This window comes from Mesoplodon mirus, assembly GCF_964341445.2.
Source record: "Mesoplodon mirus genome assembly, chromosome: 14".
Classification (NCBI taxonomy): Eukaryota; Metazoa; Chordata; class Mammalia; order Artiodactyla; family Ziphiidae; genus Mesoplodon; species Mesoplodon mirus.
Window position 1 is genome coordinate 13,246,794 of NC_138990.1, and position 22,188 is coordinate 13,268,981.

General features: G+C 46.3%; 1 long non-coding RNA gene across 1 annotated transcript; it reads left to right on the forward strand.

Moving 5' to 3' along the window:
- Positions 1-1,852: 1,852 nt before the first annotated feature.
- LOC309815562 lies at positions 1,853-4,688 on the forward strand. Its single transcript, XR_014295892.1, has 3 exons — positions 1,853-1,955; positions 3,344-3,463; positions 3,590-4,688. It is a non-coding gene; the product is annotated as an uncharacterized lncRNA (long non-coding RNA).
- The last annotated feature ends 17,500 nt before the right edge of the window (positions 4,689-22,188 follow it).

The window sequence follows — 22,188 nt, forward strand, 5'->3', positions numbered from 1 at the left end:
TTTTTTAATAATTTTTTATTCTTAAAATGTTGTAGATTCATGGGAAGTTGCAAAGATGGTGCAGAGAAGCCCCATGTGTTCTCCATCAGTTAACCCCCCCGGTTACAACTTAAATAATTCTGGTACAATATCAAACGCAGGAAACTGACCTTGGCACAATGTGTGTGTATAGTTTTATGCCGCATTGTTACACGTGTAGATTCCTGAAACCACCACAGCAATCAAGGTACAGAACTGCTCCATCGCCATAGAAATCCCCCCCGTGTTTCCCGATAGTCACACCCTTCTCTCCCCACAAACACTAATCTGTTTTCCATGTCTGTATTTTGGTTATTTTGAAAATGCTATGTAAATTGAATCATACAGTATGTGACCTTTTGAGACTGCATTTTTTCATTCGGCAGAATTCCCCGGAGTTTCAACCTGCGATTCCTTTTTATCGCTGAGTAGTACTCCATTGTGATGTTAATTTTATGCGTTAACTTGGCTAGGTCATGGTTCCCAGATACTTGGTCAAACATTATTCTATTTGTTTCTGTGAAGATATTTTTAAAGATGAGATTAACATTTAAATCAGTAGAATCTGAATACAGCAGAGGCCCGTAATGTGAGTGGGCCTCATCCAATTCATTGAAGGACTTAATGGAAAAAAGATTGACTTCTCCCAAGGAAGAAGGAAATTGCCAACAGACTGTCTTCAGATTTGAGCTACAACATCATCTCTTCTCTGGGTCTCCAGCCTGCCAGGTTATTCTGCAGATTCTAGGCTTGACAGTCTCCACAATTATACAAGCCAATTCCTTAAAATCTATCTATCTATCTATCTATCTATCTATTATCTATCTATCTTCTATCTAGCTCTAGAGAATGCTTACTAATACATTCATAGTATGGTTGTACCAGTACATTTAACCATTCATCCGTTCATTGAAGGACATTTTGGTTATTTCCAGTTTCGGGCTATTATAAAAGAAATAAGGTAACAATATAAATTTGTGTAAAAGTTTTTGTGTGGACATAAGTTTTTACTTATCTGGGATAAACACCCAGGACTGCAGTGGCTGTACTATTTTACATTCCCGCCAACAATGGAGGAGAGATCCAGTTCCTCCAAATCCTCATCAGCATTTGGTTTTGTCACTATTTTCATTTTAGCAATTCTGATAGGTGTGTAGTGATATCTCATTGTAATCTTAATTTGCATTTCTCTAATGACTAGTGTTGTTGACCATCTTTTTATGTGCTTATTTGCCATTCGTGTATCCTCTCCAGTGAAATGCTGTTCATCTCTTTGCCCATTTTCTAGATATGAGTCAGATATATGGTTTTGCAAAGAATTTCTCCAAGTCTGTGGTAAGCAAAATCTCAAAGATTTCCCTCCAAGATTCCTGTTCCCTGATTATTCAGTCAAACATTAATCTAGGTACTGCTGTGAAGGGAGTTTTCAGATGCAATTAAAATTAGTAAGTGAGGGACTTCCCTGGTGGTCCAGTGGTCCACAGCTCCCAATGCAGGGGGCCCGGGTTTGGTCCCTGGTTGGGGAACTAGATCCTGCATGAATGCTGCAACAAGAGTTCACATGCCACAGCTAAGACTTGTTGCGGCCTAAATAAATAAATATTTAAAAAAACATTAGTAAGTGAGTGATTTTGAAATAGGGAAATTATGAATTATCTGGCTCAATGTAAGTATGTGAGACCTTAAAGGTAGAAGAGGAAGCAAGCAGGGGACAGAGAGAGAGGGGGGAGGGAAAGAAGAAGAAGAAAAGAAGAAGAAGAAGAAGGAGGAGGAGGAGGAGGAGGAGGGGGAGGGGGAGGGGGAAGGGGGAGGAGGTCAGCATGATTTGAAGTGTGAGAAGGATTCAACCCACCATTGCTGACTTTGAAGACGGAGGAAGTGGATCACTAGCAAAGGAATGCAGGAGATGTCTAGAAGCTAAGAATGACCCCAGCAAGGTAATGGCAACATTAATCCTACAAATGAGTGAAACTGAACTCTGCCACCAACCAGAATGAGTCTGGAAGATTAATCACCTGGGTCTGTAAAGGAGCACAGCCCTCCTGCTAAAGGAGACCTAGAGCAGAGAAACTAGCCTAGCCTACCAGACTTCTGACCTACATAACTGTAAGAAAATGAATAGGTGTTGTTTTAAGCTGTTAAATTTGTGGTAATTTGCTATGGAAGAAATAGAGAACTAATATCCAGTCTGTAGTTTTTCTTTTCATTCTCTTAACAGGTCTTTTGAAGAGCAATAGTTTTTAATTTTGATGAAGTCCACTTTATCTATTGTTTCCTTTCATGAGTTGTGCTTTTTGTGTCAAGTTTAACAGTTCTTTACCAAGCCCTAGATGCTGAAGATTTCCCCCTATGTATTCTTTAAAAAGTTTTATAGTTTACATTTGAAATTTAAATATATGACCTATTTACAGTTAATTTTGTACAAAATTTGAGATGTGGTTGAGGTTCTTTTTTTTTTTTGCCTTTGGATATCCAGTGACTCCAGCACGATTTGTTGAAAACTCTACCCTTCCTCCATAGAACTGCTTTTACACGTTTGTCAAAAGTCAGTTGGTTGTTCTTGTGTGGGGCCATGTTTTGGTTTTCTATTCTGTTCCATTGGTTTATGTGTCTATTCTTCTGACAATACCTCACAGTCTTGATTACCATAGTTACATAATGTCTTAAAATTGGGTTGAGTGACTTCTATTTTATTCTTCTTCCTTGAAATTATTTTACCTATTCTAATTCCTTTGTCTCTTCATACAAATTTTTGAATAATCTTGCTTATATTTACAAATATTTTGCTGAGATTTTGATAGGAATTACTTTAAACCTGTACATCAATTTAAGGAGAATTGATATCTTTACTATGTTGAGTATTACAGTCCATGAACATAGGGTGTCTCTCTATATGTTTATGTTTTTAAATTTCTTTCATCAGCAGTTTCTAGATCTTAGCATACAAGTCTTATACTTATTTTGTTAGATTTATACCTAAATATTTCATTTTTTAAAGGGATTGTAAATGGTATTTTACGTTTAGTTTTGGTTTCCATGTATTCATGTGAAGATATAGAAATACAATTAATTTTTGTATGTTAATTTTTTACCTTGAGACCTTGGTGAACTCCCTTGTTAGTTCTAGGAGGTTTTTTTTTTGGTAGATTCCATAGAATTTTCTATGGAAACCATCACGTCATTTGCAAAGAGCAACACTTTACTTCCCTTCTGATCTGTAAGCCTTTTATTTACTTTTCTTGCCTTATTGCCTTAGCTAGAACTTCCAATACTATGTTGTTAATAGTGGTGCGAGCAGACATCCTTCTCTTGTTCTTGATCTTAGGTGGAAAGCAGTCAGTCTTTCATCATTAAGTTTGATGGTAGCTACAGTAAGTCCCCTACATACAAACCTTCAAGTTGTGAACTTTTGAAGGTGCGAACGTGCGTTCACATGTCCAGTCACGTAAATTAGTTCACGCGTCTGGTGTACGTTGTCACATGCATGCATCCTCTACAAGTGGTTGTGCTTTTGTGTACTTTACTGTACAGTACTGTATAGCGTACAGCAGTACAGTATCTTTATTTCAAGCCCAGGATGTCTGGAAGCAAGCGTAAAAGCAGTGGTGATGTAGCTGGTACTGCTAAGAAGTGCCGAGCAATAAAGATGGAAACAAAAGTGAAAATAATTGAGAGAGTGGAGCAACAAGAGGAAGAAGAAGTAACTGAAGAACCAAAGAGATGAAGGAAATGACAAGGGAATTTTCTTTATTTGAGGAGGCACTGTTAGTTTTTGAGACACAGGACCCGAACCTAGAACGGTACACAAAGATTGCAGCAGCCGTTCAGAATGCAATCCAGTACTACCGTGTCATCTATGATGAGAAAAAAAGAGCTACTACCCAGACATCACTGGCTCATTTTTTTCAAGTGGGTAGATAAAATTGAATGCAGCAAGGAACCAGAACCTCTGCCGTTGAAGTCGGGCATGAGTGGAATTGCAGCTTGTCCTCTCTCTCCTATTGCTGACAATCCTTCAGCTCTACCATCTCCCACCTCCTCTTCCTCCTCCAGTCAGTAATTCTTCTTGCCTGTTCACTCGATGCCAGCCCCGGTATGCCAGCTGTTGGACTGTTCTACTGTACTTTTCAAGGGACTGTACTCTAAGATTAAGAATGTTTTCTTTATTTTTTGTGTTTGTTTTTCATATATGATTTGTGTGAAAAGTATTATAAACTGATTACAGTACAGTACTATGTAGCCGATTGTATTAGTTGGGTACGTAGGCTAAATTTGTTGAACTTACGAACAAATTGGATTTACGAACACGTTCTTGGAGTGGAACTAGTTCGTATGTAAGGGACTTAAAGTATAGTTTTTGATAGATGTTGCTTGTCAAGTTGAGGAAATTCTCCTCTATTCCTAGTTTTCTGAGAGCTTTTGTCTCAAACAGGTACTGAATTTTGTCAAATGCTTTGTTCTGCATTAATTGATATGATCTTGTAATTTGTCTCCTTTCACCTGTTGATGGTGAACTACATTGATTGATTTTCAAGTATTGAACCAACCTTGCATCTCTGAAATAAACCCCACTTACCATGTGGTATTCTTTTTATATACTGCTAAATTTTATTTATTAATATTTTGTTAAGGATTTTAGCATCCATAGTCGTGAGATACATCTGTCTTGTCTGTAGTTTTCTTTTTTTATACTGTCTTTGTCTGGTTTGATATCAAGTAATACTAGGTTCATAAAATAAATTTCTATTTTCTGGAAGAAACTGTAAAATTTGTGTTAAAATAAAAAAACTTCCTTTCAGTGAAATCATCTGGGCCTGGAGATTTCTGTTTAGGAAGTTTTAAAATTATGAGTTTAATTTATTAGTTATAGGGCTGTTCATAGTATCTCTTTCATCTTGGATAAATTGTGGTGGTTACTACTTTTCAAGGAATTTGTTCATTTCATCTAAATTGTCAAATTTATGCATGTAGTGTAGTTTGTAATATGTCCTTATTATCCATGTGATATCTGTTATATCTCTTGTTTTATCCCATTTCATTGATGATACTGGTAATTTGTATTTTCTCTTTTTTGCCGGTCTTGCTAGAGGTTTGTCAGTTTTATTGATCTTTTCAAAGAATCAATTTTTTGTTTCATTGATTTTCTCTATTGACTTTCTGTTTTCAATTTTATTGACTTCCGCTTTTTCTGATTTCTGATGCACCCCCTCAACCCCCGCAGGAAAGATCTGAACTGTGTCATGGAGATGAAAGTGAAGAAGTGGTTGGGGGTGAGGAAGATACTTCCATCCCTACATTTGGAGAGTTGCTGATGGGAGGAGGGGATAGGTGGTAGGGAACAGCCCATGGAATGGAGAAGGTGTTTCCAGAAGATCCTGTGCGTTTGCTCTCCTTCTGTCTCCAGGCTGCATTGTAGAGTGAGTTGGAGGCTGTGAGGAGATCAGACCACCCCAGACGCTTCCCGGACTCTCTTGAAGGGGATCCTGAATCTATCAGGGCTCTGGGCACTGGAAGACACAATCCCTCTTAAACCTTTAAACCAGTCAGGAAGAAATGGAAGAGGCTGAGACTCTTTTAGCCTCCTTGTCTTGGATATGTCCCTCCCACTTTCAGCATCCATCTGGAGAATTCTGGAGACTCCTCATTTGTATTTAAAGGAATGTTTGCATAGGAGGATTCTTTCTGAAAATGTTTGCATTTGGGGACTCAAATCTCCTAACTGGGCCCAAGAGTTCTTTCTTGTTTGTGGAGGTAAGGTGGCCTGGACAGCGCCCAGCCTGACCTCCTTCCCTGAAGTGGGATTTGTCTGTTCTTAAGCCTGCCCAGGGTATCAAGGGGGTGGGGGATGGGGGTGAGCACTGCCCACAGCACAGCAGGGCACTCCATCTACTTAGGAAGACCCAGGCTGCCTTTCACATATAACCACGCGAAGGGAAATCTTCCCAGACCTTTTGGAGTTCACACAGCCCTTATAAAATGGCATTTTGATGAGCTGAGCATAAATGAATTGGAAACATTCAGATAATATTTCCCCAGGGTTTAAAAACCAAGGAGAAACGTGCTTGGCAAAGGGTCCAAGGGACTGGGCCAAGAGTTTGAAAAATGATTTGAGATTTGTGATGAACTCAAACTACCACCAGTTTCTCTCGTCTCTGCTTCTGCAGAGAGCCCTGCAGAGGGGGCCTCAGGCAGGAGGGGAGAGCTCCTTTCCCAGGCAGGAGAGAGAGCCATTTCGAAACAATTGTCATCTAATGTGGGGCTTTCTATCTGGGCTGAGTTTGCTATCAGATCTGTCCACCCACCCATGCATCCATCCATCTCTCTATCCATCCATCCAGTGAGCAGTTATGAAGCACTCACTGTGTCCATTGCTCTGGAAAGACAGAGGTAATGAGCCTCAGCACCTGACCTTTCAGATCTCAGCATCATGGTGGGAGAAGCTTGAAGACAGGCAGGGTCTACAGGAGTCAGGGGAAGAATGGTACCCCTTTGAGACTGTCAGGATGATAAGCTTGCCAAAGTTTCCAGTGTCACCCAGGTGGGGAGTTAGGATGCCTCCAAGTTGGACTAAGGACCCACAAGATGAGATGCCATTTGGGATGGAAAGTTAAGGAAGGGGTTCACCCTACACTTGAGCCCAAAGCTGTACTAAACCTGCTCCAGGACAGTGGAATCTAGACATGACAGCAGTGGGAGGGTCATCTTTGCTAGGGGAGAGCCCCTCCCTCTAAACACTGCCCTAGGACCATTGCTCGTTACCCCATGCAGCCTCCACCACAACCCTATGAGGAGATACTCTTGTCCTCCCTTAGAAAAAAGAGGCTTAGGGTGAGGAGTCAGCCCAGGGTCACCTGGCTGGAACGAGGGGAGCTGGGACCTCAATCTGGGCTCATTGGCGCCTGCACTAAGTGATGGGGCACCTCTCTAGCAGGTGAGAGCAGAACCGGGGCACCAGTTGCTACAAAATCCAGGCTCTGCCATCAGGCTGGGGATGTAGTGTTTGACCTTAGCCAGGAAGGGCAATGGCTGAGAACGGCATGTCTGTAAGCTGCAAGGATTTGCCGGCCCAGGGAGGTCTCTTGGTGCACCTAAATCCTTGTTGGTGCAGAAGACAGAATCCTGGAAGAGATTTGGAGGCCATGGGATCTGATTTCTAATTACACTGACCCATCCTGTCCCCAAAGGGAATTTTTCATACATGGACTTTTTTTTTCTCTCTTAGACACGATTATGTTTTGAGTCTGTGGTATAAACTTAAATACTGGGGAACCTAAGACGAATATTTCAGCCTTTTTTTCCCCTTGCCTATCCCTTACTCTCGCCATCGTGCCCTGCTGGGCGAAAGGATTCTCTGAGTGACGTGTGCACACTGGCCTGCTTCTAAATATAGAATCACCACAGCTATAAATGCGGACCAGAGCAGGGGTGTGGTTCCGGCGATGGAAGCACCTGGAAAGCAATGGTGTTTGTGCCCTAATTGTCCAGACTGAAGAATGGCTCTTGGAAAAATTCCAAACAAATCAAAGTACTGTATAGATTTCTCTTGATATGTGCAGTGGTGGCATTACTGGGAGAGTCAGTGTATTTTAAGCCATGTTAAAAAAAAAACCACAACACAATGTTTACATGTAATACGGGGTTCAGTTCAGGCTCAGATAATAATGAATGGATTTTCACCTACACAGATGTCATGAATGACGTTCGAAAATCACAGGGGACGTGGCGTGATTCTTTGTTGTGAAGGACTGTCCCGGAATTCCTGATTTGTATCTGACAAATGCTGTCAGAGTCCCTCCCCCATCATGGTGACAACAGAAAAGGCCCCATCGACTTCCTAAATGTCCCCAAGGAGGCCTTGCCTCCCTTGATGAAACCCACTGGCATGAATGAGACATTTTGGAAAGTATTCTCAGGTGGGCTGCAGATACCACCGCCTCTGTTTGCTAAAGGGATGCTTCTCTCTTTCCACCTGAGAACACAAGACTGTTTTAGAAATCTAGAAACTTCTGAGACCCATCCAAAATTAGCCCCTTTGAAACACAACATGTTACAATGGTTTTCCTGGACAGGTGATGTTTTTCTTCGTGTATTGCTCGAAATGAGAAAATGACGGTCACATTCCCAAACAACAACCAACAGAAACACCTTGTAAAACAAACTGGTGCTTTAGAAGGCCAGCTGCTCTTAGCGCCCGAGCTTATACAAGTGTTGCCAGTTTCTAAATATGGGGGTGTGAAAAATCATATGTTTCACCAGCCCCAATCACCATGGGGTTAAAGGCAAAATTCTGTCTTCAGAATCCTTGGCGTGTCCTCTGATGTCAGCAAGCCCCTCAGGCACAGCGTCTGGGTGAAGATGCAACAGCGTGAAAAAGTGCTTGGGCTCTTTTGGGGGCAGCACTTCTGGGGATTCTGAGGCACCTCCAGGTTTCAGAGTAGGCTGGGTTTTATGTTGGTCTCTGAAATTTGGCCACAGAATAGATTGTCAGCTCCAAAATAAGTTTCATTTTCTGGCATATCGAAATAATTAGAAGAGATCTTTTCCTGCTCTTTTTGAATCAAGAAGATAATGAGGCCCAGTGAACCAAAGCCAAGGTGAGATCTGAGTGTGAAAGGATCAGGGGACCCTGTCCTTGGCCAGACTGCGACAACCACTCGTCCCTGGTGTCCCCAGCAGGGACTGGGGGCAAAGCTGGGACACAGTCAGTGTGCTCTGTTCTAGACTCGGTTCCATCCCAGTTAAGAATCCAAACCTCTTTGGGAGCTGGCCCTTCCTCATCAGGAAGGTTGTCTGCATAATACAAGGTTAGAGCTCCTGCTTCTGTACCTGGCCTGGTGATAGGGCCCAAGAGAACAGGAAAGAAAGGGAAGCTGGTTCCTCGCAGGAAGAACCCCTGAAGGTGACCCAGCAGTTCTCCAAGCCCCTGTGCACCACAGGCTGTGCTTCTGAGGTGCCTTAATGGTCAGAGCTACACATGGCTGGAGCTGGCGCGCTGGGCCTTGCATGGATGCAGGTAGCCCCGGATGCAAGGCCGCTCTCTTCCTGATTCGCAGAGCAGGTTGTGAAGTTCGGACCAAGAAGGACACCAGTTCTATGTTGGAACCACACCCAATCAACTCACTCTCAGAGGTGTGACAGCAAGGCTGTAGCCTGAGGGTTTGGGGGGTGAAGGTTGGACCTTTAGTCCCTACGGTGCTCAACTCTCTTCCTCTTTTAATCCTTATCTCGCCACACAGTCCTAAGAGGGAGATGCTATGAAGCCCTTGTTACACACCAGGAAACAAGGCCCAGGAAGGTTAAGTGACTTGTTGGAAACCTGCCAAGCCCCAAGGAAAGGCACCAAGATGCAGCCTGCTTCCAAGCCTGCAGCAGAGCTTCGCTTTCTGGAACCTGGCAGAATCAGCCTCTTCTGATGATGACAAACCTGGAGACCCAGGTTCTGGGACCTGCTGGCCGGGGGTGGGGTGGGGGGAAACTCTTCATGCAGCTGCAGGCCTTCCCTGAATGGTCGCAGCTCTCCACTTCCAGGTGTGGCCGGCTGGCGCTTCCTGCCTGGTGGCTGGGTGGGGCATGTGACCAGTGCTGGCCAATGAGCTGCGAGCCAGTGACGCTGTTCACTTAAGTGCTGTGTGACCCCCTCCAACACGGAGGTGGGCAACATGTGGGGTGGAGGTCTCTCTATCTGTGGGATCCCTGAGGGACCCCAGCGAGCACCTAGTGGTGGGGCTACAGTTGAAAAAAAATCAAGGCCCTCCCAGCTGTGGGTATCTGTGGGGTTATCTGGTGGAAAAAGCCACAGCCAGAGAATTGGGCATCCAGGGAAAGTGTTACTCAGGGAGATGCGAGCAATTCTAGGGAAACACTGCCTGAGTCGAGAGATTCCCCTCCCGTGGCTGGATGCAGCGTGGATCTAGGTCATTATCAAGGCTCTGCCGGTGCAGGGACCAATGTGGACTTGAGCGGTGGAGGGGTAACATGTTCAGTCTTCGCCACGTCTTCAGTGCATTTTGCAGAATGAGTTAACGTATGGTCCTCGGCCGTGTGGTTTACACCAGGGTTCCTAAAACTCTGCTGTGCACATAAATTCTCCGGAATCTTGTCGAAAGCCTGATTCTGCTTCAGCAGATCTGGGGTGGGACCTGAGATTCCACATTTCCTCTGGTCTCTCAGGTTGTCCCGATGCTGTCGGTCAGGACTGCACTTTGAGGAGTGGGGGTTTAGACACCAGAGCGCCTTCTAAGAGCAGTGAGTGGGGGTGAGATGATGGGGTCAGACCCACCTGTGCAGGCCCCGGTGGTCCCCGGAGCACCACCTGGTGGCTGGGGGTGCCTGGGGGTGTTCTGATGATGCTAATAGCTGGTGAGAGACTATACTGCTGGGCCTGCACAAACAGGTTTCAGGGTAGGCTGGGTTTTATGTTGGTCTCTGAAATTTGGCCACAGAATAGATTGTCAGCTCCGAAATAAGTTTCATTTTCTGGCATATCGAAGTAATTAGAAGTAAGAGATCTTTTCCTGCTCTTTTTGAATCAAGAAGATAATGAGGCCCAGTGAACCAAAGCCAAGGCACTGAGGTAGGTGGAATCCTAAGATGGCTCCCAAGATCCCTGCCCCTGTGCACACACACCTTCTCCCAGCTATTCAGTCAAACACTAACCTAGGTGCTGCTGTGAAGGGATTCTTCAGATGTAATTAAGGTCCCCAGTCAGTTGAGTTTAGGGAAAAGAGGTTACTCTGGGTGAGCCTGGCCTAATCAGGCGAGGTCTTCGAAGACAGATGTGAAGTGTGAGAGGGATTTGAGAAGGAGATTTCCTTTGCTGGTTTTGAAGGTGGAGGAGGGTGTGTGTCAGGGAATTCACTTGGCCTCTTGGAGCTGAAAGTGGCCCCTGGCTGACAGCCAGCAAAGAAACAGAGATGTCAGTCCTACAACTCAGTCATCCAACCACCTGAATGAGCTTGCAGGTTGAATCTTCCCTAGAACATCCAGAAAAGAACGCACCCATCTGATGCTTTGATTTCAGTCTTGTAAGATCCTAGGCAGAGAACCCCTCCATGCCAGCCATGGACGTCTCACCTAAGGATCTGTAAGCTGACAAATGAGTGTTATTTTAAGCTGTTAGGTTTGGGATGATCTGATATCCCAAATGACTTGAAATAGGAAACCAATACAACCACAAGAGGAGATCTTCATGACCTCAAGGACTTTATGGTGGCCCCGTGCCATAGAAAAGCTGTGTTCATCTTTTTATATGGACCTTATGGGTCAGAATTGTCACAGATCAAGTGACTGGAATTTGAAAGGCATCGTTTTTCTACCTTAAAGCTAATTTTGTATGTAAAATTTGGTTTCTTCTTTTTTTCTTGTAGGAAAAAACGTAAGACCATATATAAAGGGAAGAACTGTTATTTCCTTAAAGTGATTTGCCTGGTAAAGACAATTGCAGTATTTTAAGTACGATATTTATGTTTTTCTGTTCAGTAAGGAAAATATGGTTTGAAAAGATTTGATAACCACGCTCACAAAGAGAGATGGGGGCGGGGAGTGGAGGCGGGGGGCCGAACCTAGGTCAGAATATTGTCATACATTCTGTTGACTTTTTCTGGTTAAATGTTATTCAGGTTTCTAAAGATCTCAGTTGCTTTCTTAGTCAGTCAGGGCTGCCATAACAAAATACCATAGATGGGTGGCTTAGACAACACACATGTATTTCTCATGCTTCTGGAGACTGAGAAGTCAAGATCAAGGTACCAGCAGATTCCGTGCCTAGGGGGGACTCTCTTCCTTGCTTGCAGATGGCTGCCTTCCTGTTATGTCTTCCCCTGGCCTTTCCTTGGTAGGTGCTAGTGGGGAGGGGAGAGTTGATGGGGAAAGGAGGGAGAGAGAGAGAGAAAGAGGAGAAGAAGGAGGAGGAGAAGAAGAAGGAGAAGAATGGGATGAAGGAGAAGGGGAAAGGGAAGAAGATGAAGAAAGAGGAGGAGAAAAAGGAGGAGGAGGGGGAGGGGAAGAGTGAGAGGAAAATGGAGCAAGAGGAGAAGAGAGGTCAGCAGAGGGGGAGGGGGGAGGGGGACAGAGAGATAGAGCTCTCCTGTGTCTTCCTCTTCTTATAAGGGATCGTCACGAGAGCACCGCCTGATGACCTGAGCTCAACGTAATCACCCCCCAAAGACCCCCACCTCCAAAAACCATCACATTGGGGGTTGGCACTTCAACATCTTAAATTTGGGGGGCGGGTCACAAACATTCAGCCTATAACAGTTGTTTGGATAAGAGGTATACAATAGTCAGTTTGATTACCCAGATGTGTTGGGGTAGCATTTTGCATGAGAGCTACCAAGAAAGACTCCTTGGAGGCACATCTTATTCCTCTGGGCCCCTAACTGCAGTCAACAGGGAACTCTGACTTGGCTGGTATCAGACTTTAAAGATTCTGAAGAGATTTCAAAGATGGGACTTTCCATGGATGATCTTACAGACTCTGCAGACTCAACCCAGTTTCCAAATAGCGCAACATTATTTATCATTATTACTATTTCATAATTGCCACGGTGATTTGTGTTTTAATGAGGGCACAGGTGGCTGATTTGGGAGAGAGTCCATGTTTTTTTTGTTTAATTCTAAGTTCAAGTTTTTCAACAGAACCGCCTTACTTTGGCGGAGCACTGCAGCCCCCTCTGCTATCTTTCCTCCATCTCCGCTCCCTTGACTATCAGAGGAGGTAATGGCTGGACCTAAGTTTGGGTGTTGTGAGGGGTCATTTAGGTAAAACCCATGTTGAGCGCTTGACTCGGGTGTCATTGAGGGATCTATCTAGACCCATGTCATCAGCAGAAGGTTGGGGGAAGTTGGGGAAGGGGTGATGTGGCCCAGTTTGATTTGAGGTGTAGCAAGCTCTGTCTGTGGTGGAGTGCAGGAGCATTACCCATAGAAAGGACCACAGAGGCTGGGGAGCACCAGGCTGCCTTCAGGGAAGGGGACCTGGGAGGCAGAGGTGAGGGACCAGGTGGTAGACTCGACGTGGGTGGTGCAGAGGACAGAGGAGGCAAGGCTCGCAGCCAGGACACGTGGGCAGATGGAGGGAGGAGCAGGGGGAGGGCACAGCAGAGAGGGGGCGTGGCTTAGGCTCCAGACTTGATGTATTGGATGCTCCTAAGAACCGTTAGCCGCAGAGATTTAGATTCTGTTGGGAAAATTGTCTAGAGCTAAGGAGAGAGGCAGGGACGGGCTATGGAGAGCCACTGATAATTACACTTTTTTTTTTTTTTTTTTTTGCGGTATGCGGGCCTCTCACTGTTGTGGCCTCTCCCGTTGTGGAGCACAGGCTCCGGACGCGCAGGCTCAGCGGCCATGGCTCACGGGCCCAGCTGCTCTGCGGCATGTGGGATCTTCCTGGACCGGGGCACGAACCCGTGTCCGCTGCAGTGGCAGGCGGACTCTCAACCACTGCACCACCAGGGAAGCCCTACAGCTTGCATTTCAATATCCACATGAGTAAAGTGTGGATACTAATTTCAGGAACACTATTGCAAATTACACGGTAGTATGAAAATTTTCATATGTAGCACCAGACTAGCGCAAAGCTGGGATTGCCCGTTTACATGATGTAAGAGTAATGAAGCTGGCTCCGGTACTCTTATTTTTCTCCACCCAAGACCAGATCCAGGACTCAGTGTCTTTCCAGCTCCCCGCAAAGAAGCCAGTCCTATGAAAATATCATGCATCACTAAACTCTACTGAAAGTTTCCAGGGAAGGTGCAACTCACAGTCACCAACTGGCGCATCGGGGCTGGTCCCTGCACGGTTATTTTTCTGACTCCTTCTTGCCCAGCCTGGCTCAGTGGCTCCTCCCCTCCTCCAGGAGATCCTTGCTCTCCTTCCAGTGTGTGGAGTTGTGGCGGGAAGCAGCTGCCCAGCCGGGGGCCAAGTCCCCAGCACCCCTGGCATCTAGATGGGTCCCCTTGACCAGTCCTTGCCAGTGAAACCAGAGAGGACATGATGTGCATCACTTCTTGATCCAAGGGGTTGTCCACTGGGTGGACGCCACCACAAAGTGAAGGATCCTGGATCCCTGAATTGCCATATGGAAGGCTGCCTGCTGACCATTCATGGCCTGTGAGCAAGAAAGAAGCTTCCAGGGGAAATCTCTGAGCTCAGAGGCTTATCAGCCACAGCACTAGCTTCCCCCCTCACGCCATCCCCGATGCAGCTGCCAAGTCTTCATCCCTCATTGCCAGGAGGGGCTTGGTTCTGCCCCAGCTCCAATCCCAACAACATATCCCAGCCCTGCACAGTGCTCAGTGGAACACGTGGTGGCCCAGGGAGCGGGACCCTCTCCTTAGAGGGTGGCCGGGATTATAAACAACCCAGAATTGTTCTGGAGAAAGTTAAACTTAGGCAAATATGATGTTTCAGGATTAACTGGGGATGGCACGGGGCAGGGGGACAGCCTCGAGGTGCTGAAGGATGCTCTGCATCACCCAGCACACGCCTAAGTCCTGCTCCTTTCTATAGCTTCCACACTGCATCCCCTTCTGCCACTTAGAAAATGCCAGCATCACTTTTATCCCTGACGTGACTTAATGTGACTCATTCCATTCTATGAGAGAGCGTGTGCTGAGGGGTCTTGTTTTCTGGGGAACTTAATTTTTTTTTTCACCTGCTCACCTGAAAAATTCGGTCCTAAGTACAAGGCCATGGTACCAGTGACGTGACCAAGATTTCTACCCCATCGCATCTGAGTAAAGGACACGCGTCTCTTTGGCACTGCAGCATCACTAACTCACGTGGGGTACTTGTTTCCCCACTTAGCTGTGAGTTTTTAAGCTCTCTCTTAAAAAAAAAATTAATTAATTAATTTTTGGCTGCATTGGGTCTTCGTTGCTGCGTGCGGGCTTTCCCTAGTTGCGGTGAGCGGGGGCTACTCTTTGTTGCCGTGAACGGGCTTCTCATTGCGGTGGCTTCTCTTGTTGTGGAGCACGGGCTCTAGGCGTGCGGGCTTCAGTAGTTGCAGCACACGGGCTCAGTAGTTGTGGCTTGCGGGCTCTAGAGCGCAAGCTCAGTAGTTGTGGTGCATGGGCTTAGTTGCTCCGCGGCATGTGGGATCTTCCCGGACCAGAGCTCGAACCCGTGTCTCCTGCATTGGCAGGTGGATTCTTAACCAGTGTACCACCAGGGAAGCCCAAGCTGTGATTTTTAAAATGACGATGTAAGCCTGTGGTTTTTGATCCTCATGTTCATTTAACTTGATGTCCTCTTAACTGTGGCCACTTTTGAACGGAATAGTGCTTTAGTATGTTTTATAAGGCATCAGTTATTTTGGCAATTTCATTCACTGATTCATTTATTCAAGTATTTAATGAGCAGATATTTTATACCAGGAACTGTTAGAGGCCCAAGGATCTAACAGGAAACAACCCCCAAGTTTTTTTTTTCACTTTGTAATTAAGTTGTAATAAAGTTTACGCTATTTCTTCTTACCTTCAGGTTTGCATTCTGCAGCTGTGTTTGATGCTGGGAGAAGGTGACTTCTTCAGAACCTGGCAGACGGGGCCTGGAATTGTCCATCTGCCCCTGAGTTTTCCCTGAGTGGTGAGGGCCATGGGACTGCTGCCTGCTGGTCTGTGTACGCAGGACGCTTAACCAGAGACAACCAGTCAGTGAATTACTTATTTTGCATGAATCATGCATCACTGTTTTGCATTTTATAAATCAACTCATGTTAGTGCAAATTTATCACACTCTTTTTGGTTTATCAAATACCTAAAAAAAAAAAAAAATCGCTCCATTTCCCAAGGCAACAGCATCCTGGTCCCTCCACCCCTGAGCTTGCTTCCTTCTTCTTCGGCTCACCAACCCACTTCCCCAACTCAGCACCATCACATAACAGAAAAGCACAAGCTTGGGGCACTTTTAAAGGAGTCCTGACTGCCTAGGAGAAGGCAAGCAGAGGACAAGATTTGGGGGGGAAGGTGGGCCGTGCAGGGCCAGAAGTTAAGCCTCCCACGAAGGCCAAAGGCAAAGCTCTATTTGTCTCCATTTAAGCACAGAACCACTTTCATGGATTTTGTTGAGGCCCGTCCTTACTCTTATAGGGCTGAGATGTGGACATGTTCACATTTGCATTTGCTGATTTAAAATTGGAAAAGCGGGGTGGGGGGCTGTGATGAACTGGGAGATTGGGATTGACATATATACACTAATATGTATAAAACAGATAACTAATGAGAACCTGCTGTATAGCACAGGGAACTCCACTTCGCTGAACAGTAGAAACTAACACAACATTGTACAACAACTATATCCCGATTAAAAAACAAAAATCAGAAAAGATGGCTATTTTTAAAGCAATCAGAACATGGTTATTCTATCTGTGATTCTCCGCACAGATGAAAATATTTCTTCCCATCTGTCTGGGGCTCCATCACTGGATGCCCCCAGTGGGTGGGAAATACGAGCGTAAACTTGAACTGGCTTGGCTTCATCTGTTGCATGGGGTGATATCCATCCCCCAAATGCAATTTTGCAAGCATCTGATTCTATGTGCGTAACCAGGGTTACAATCCCTGTTTTACGTCAAAATGTTATGAATGAAAAATAGGGGAAAGTCTTATTGCCACCAGAGTTACGATGCTAACTTTGAATAGGTAGGTCTTTAAAAATTCTTTCAGACTTACATTTTCTGATGATAAAAGTGATATATACCCACCTTCCAAATGTGGAAATCAACAAAGCACTAAAAAAGAGGTCAACACCTCATATGATCCCAGGAAGGATTTGCGTTCTCACCAGTTTTATTTTGGGCATCCTTAATTCACGAAGACATTTCCCACCTTCTCCCTCTATGTCTTTAGAGCAATAATTCTCCCCTGTTTCTTTCTTGGAATCTCCTGGATGCATTTGTCCTCTCTCTGAGGATGCTCTTGCTGAGAGAAGGGTGTTTCCCAGATAGGTGAGCTTTGGGACAAAGCTATGTGGAGCCCACCCCAGACCCCCAGGGAAGGCAGACCTTCTTAAAAAAGGACATTCAAGGCAGTTCCCAAGGATGAAGAAGGGGACGGACAAGGACCCTGGAAGGCACACCTGTAATAAAATTAAGACCTCCACCTGGCAAGCATGGGTCCAAGTGCTTGATGAGAATGAACTGGGTCCCCCACTGGTGCAGTGATGTCCCATTGCCGATACCACAGGAGGGGTGAGGATGGCTGAGCACCCAGGGGGGTTTCCTGTGTCAGGTTTGGCCAGCCGGGGTGTTGCCCAACCTGTGTACCCTGGCATCAATCACTCTTGTATGGTACCTGAGTGCCTGGCAGACAGTAGGGACCTGATAGTTTTTTATAGCCTAAATATAAGGTACTTTAAAATACCAACCAATAATTAATAGTATTGTAGGAAATGATGTTGTTTCTGAAGAGGAAAGTCCCCATGCTCCCCCAGCTCCAGAGGTCTGACTGCAAAATCCCTTCTCTGGGTTCCTCCATTCATGTCCAGGCAGGATGGCTAACTGTCTGAGTTTCTCGGGGTTTGTCACACCCATATGTGAATCACATACCTATGTGAGATTTGCCACCCCCAGTGTGCTCCCAGGGCCGTGGTGCTCTGGTGGTCAGTGCAGCCAAAGCCCACGTCACCTGCAAGGCCAGGTACCAGGCAGGCTCCTGCACGTGGCTCCAGGAGCTGGGCTGGGCCCCTGTCCTCAGCTTGCTTCTCAGGTCTCTGAGGGATATTTCTTTCCATGAGTTCCACAAGCTCTTGTTTTATCTTCCTTTGACTTATATTTTAAAACCATCTGAGAGCTAAAATACTGCCTGCCACATCAGTAAACAAAGGATGTTGCAGCCATCAAGCCATCACATTACAGCCTCCTGGACTTTGAGCCCTGAGGGAACTCAGGATGAGAAAGCACAGGCTGCTGGCCCCAGGTAGCTGAGGTGCAGATCAAAGGAACGATTCCAGTGACCCCAGACTCTTGCATTTTCCCATACATAGAAAAGCGCTTAATTCCTTGACGTGAGATATCTGGTTTTCTTTTATTAACAGTAACCTTTCGATGTTCCAACTACCTGGTCTTTTGTTGCAAAAACTCCTACATACCCTGGCTTTCCCACCTCCACCATAGACATGGCACACACAGCCTCCACCACCATCACCACATCACCACTAATGCTCTTATCATAACACCCACTACTACTGAGGCAGGAACTAGATGGGCTCCAGGTTAGACATTTACAGCCAGCCTCCTGTTTACACCTCCAGACAGAAATAACAACGGGAACAGGGTAAATAGCTGGACTCTGTCTCCAGTTGACACTTTAAGATAACAGTAATGGCAGGGGCACAGAGGAGCTGAGTCCTGCCCAGATAAAAGATAAAGAGACCACATGTATCTCATTCTCTCAACTACACATGCACAGAAAGGCTCCTTGGGGGTCAGTAAGGGAGGGGGCGTCATCCCATAATAGGTGGTATCAACCTTCTCATGGGTGTCTGTGCTGGAATCCATCTCGGAAAAAAGTTGCACGCGCATGTCGGGGAGGGCCCTCGGGCAGGAAAAAGAAACCAGATAAGTGGCCAAAGGTAAACAAAGACCGGGAAGAACTGCCCTACATAAATGACTTAACCGATTGGTTACTGCGCTGTGTCTCTGCCTTGCTTCTTCTTTTTTTTTTTTTTTTTTTTTTTTTTTTGCGGTACGTGGGCCTCTAACTGTTGTGGCCTCTCCCGTTGCGGGACGCACAGGCTCAGCGGCCATGGCTCACAGGCCCAGCCACTTCGCGGCATGTGGGATCTTCCCGGACTGGGGCACAAACCCGTGTCCCCTGCATTGGTAGGTGGACTCTCAACCACTGCACCACCAGGGAAGCCCCTTGCTTCTGTCTTAAATAAGCAAACTGTTTCTCTGTGCGCTCTCCCACTTGCTGTGCTGGGTCTCTGATATTAAGCTTTGTACCTGTGTTTATAATTTTTGCCTCCTTGAAACCTTCTTGATTCCAAAAGGCGCAAGAGCCGGGGAAACTTTTCTTCTAGCCTCTAGTCTCTAGTGGTCTAGTGGCTAGGATTCCTGGTTTTCACCCAGGCTACCCAGGTTCAGTTCCTGGGCAGGGAACTAAGATCCTGCTTCAAGCCACTGCTCACTGCTGTCTCCTTGAGCTCACTTCCACCATCGCTACAGTTGCCACCGCTGACACTAATTCCACCTCCATGACCACATCGCCACCACCATCGCCCAACCCACTTCCCCCACCACCATTACAACGACACCATCATTCCACTGATGCCATCACCACCCCAATTACATCACCTTCACACAGTTAAACCACCGCATCACCACCACTGGTCACCACGCTCACTCCACATACGGGCAAGACTTCATAGCAGAGGTTTACAAACCGCACTCGAGAAACCCCCAGGCTCCGATGAGCCTCTGAGGGGTGGAGTGGAAGTGGGGACGTGGAGGTCACTAAGCAGATGGGGGTCCAGGCTCGCCCTCTTCCACTTATGGTTCAATCCGAGAAACCCTCATTATTTGCTTGTCCTATTGGAGCTCCTAATCAAATTGCATCGGGGTCCTCAGGTCCTAAAAACCGTTTAAGCCACAGGACGCACAGTGCTTCAGTATATACTTTGGCACATTAATGAGTTTCTTCCAAGAAGCGTTTATGAAAAGGCACATGTAAATGCCCAAGGAGGGCGCACAATCAAAGGAGAAATACAGGGCCTCCCTGGTGGCGCAGTGGTTGAGAGTCCGCCTGCCGATGCAGGGGATACGGGTTCGTGCCCCGGTCTGGGAGGATCCCATATGCCGCGGAGCGGCTGGGCCCGTGAGCCATGGCCGCTGGGCCTGCGCGTCCGGAGCCTGTGCTCCGCAGCGGGAGAGACCACAACAGTGAGAGGCCCGCATACCGCAAAAAAAAAAAAAAAAAAAAAAAAAAAAAAAAAGGAGAAATACAGTGGGTCTGTTTGTCACTGGGGAGTGGGGTGGCTGTGGGAGGTGATGGGGAGAGGCCTGGACCCTACACTCCTGGGCTGGTACCCCGGAAGGCGGCTGGAAGGAAGGTAGAGGGGAGAAGAAAACTTGAAGGCAGCAAAGTCCAAAACTGTTTTTGTTTCTGATGTGTATTCAGGATGCGATAGGTTAATCTAAGCTTGGAACAGCTGGGAGGCTGTGCAGTTTCCTGCAGGACTCGGCGTGATGACAGGCTTTCCCTTCCAGCCCTGCCGCCCACCGCCTGGCCACTCTGCCCCCATGCCAGGATAGGCGGGATTTTCTGGGAGGGTTTCTCCCTCTGCATTCATTCTGAACATCTTATCCTTGGAGTTGAGGGCGTCTTAACTCTTTGGGATGATAAGTGCTGGACAGCTTTACTGGATAATTCTCTCCCTTGAAATTTTACTCTCTGGGGAAAAATACATACTCTCCTTAGATATGAAACACATCATGTTTTATTAAAATCCAGGCTGGAAACAGATCTGAGACTTCCAAGCAGGTCCAGCACTGATGACAAACCCTTCATTAATCTACTCAACAATTGTCTCCTTGCCCTGCTGTGTCAGACACGGTCACACCATGAGGCCAGTGTGAAATCGCCCACGTTCCAGATGCTAGCTGAAGTTTTCTTTCTTTTTCTGCTCCGAGGAGCAACTAGATGGGCATAGGGGTGAGGATGGGGGTGTTGAGGCCGGAGAGGGATGTGTAATGAGGGAACCAGACCCCAAGGTCTACTTCTGGGGTGCGAGCTCACATGCCTACAGGCGGCAGGTGGTGGGTGCAGAGGACAGCTGTCGGGCGGGGGTGGGGAGCTCTGGGGGACATAGAGCTCGTGACCCCTCTCAAAGGAACGAAGCCACTCCGCTCCGGCCAGTCCTTGTCATGGGAAAATGAGAGCCACTGTTGCTCTCATCTCAGACGGTCTGCTTTTGCCCGCCCCCGCCCCTGCCTGAAAGAAACTACACTCTGAATTTTTTAAAATGCAAAAATGCCTGATTTTTAAGCATTGACAACGTATTACTTTTTAAAAATGATAATACTGTGCAGGTCAAATGTACACATTTGGGAACGATAACTGGCCTCCAGATAGCTGGTGTGCTTTCTCTCCGTGTTTTAACCAATAAAGGACTTCTGGTCTCCAAGTGAATGTACAGGGAAAATGTCAGACTATCTATGTCTAAAGAGGACTTGGGTGGTGAAGATCCATGTTTCCCGACGCTGACAAACCTTTACGAATCTGTTGGGGAGCAGCCCTGATCTAAGATGCTTTTGGTAGGTCAGGACGCTCTAGGTCCTTTCTCAGTGCAACAAAGTGTTGTGCTCAGAGCACTGGTCATGGGGTTGGGGGCTGGTATTTTAACTGTCACCAGTGCTAATTGCCCCTGCCCCAGTCACCTGTTTATTACCTGTAAAATGAGAGAACTGGGTGGGGTGCAGGGATTTTAAAATGTGTATGTGTGTGTGTTTAACACTCTTATTTAAAACTCGGGGATTCCCTGGTGGTCCAGTCGTTAGGACTTGGTGCTTTCACTGCCAGGGAACTAAGATCCTGCAAGCCTAGAGGCATGGCTGAGACAAGCAAACAAACAAACAAGCTCAAAACCCAGCAAATGATGCAGATGCATTAAGAGCTTCTGCAGAGAAGGCAGGGGGAGGGGCTGCAGACTCAAACTCCCCTCCCGCACCCCAGGCCATATCTCTTCCAGAATCTTCACTCTGAGTCTATGTTCCCTCATGCTCCTCTAAGAGCCAAGCTTTGGGGGACACACATTTGGACGGATGCCTTTAAAGAGGAGGGCTTGGCCAGAGCCACTTCTCACTTCGAGAGGAGAATGGAAAGTCCAGAACTCAAGGCAAGTCACCTTCAGAGGTAAAACCTATTTTCCTGGTGAGTTAGAACTCCCACTTCCACTAAGCAAAGAAATACAGCCTAAAGAAACTTCAGGAACAGGAGACGTGGTCTTGGGGGAGGCATGGGTCCAGGTACTGTTTGGCTATCATTCATTAGTGAAAAATCACAAATTCAGTCCTTAGGACTTTGATGGAAAAAATTATATGGATTATGTCCTGCTGGCAAACCGGGCCCTGGCAGTGCCAGTTTTGTGCCAGTCCAGCTCCTCCTGTTGTGCATTTGGCCTTCAGAAAAGCAGGGACCACAAATGTTGATGTGAAATGTTGAGGATAAGCTT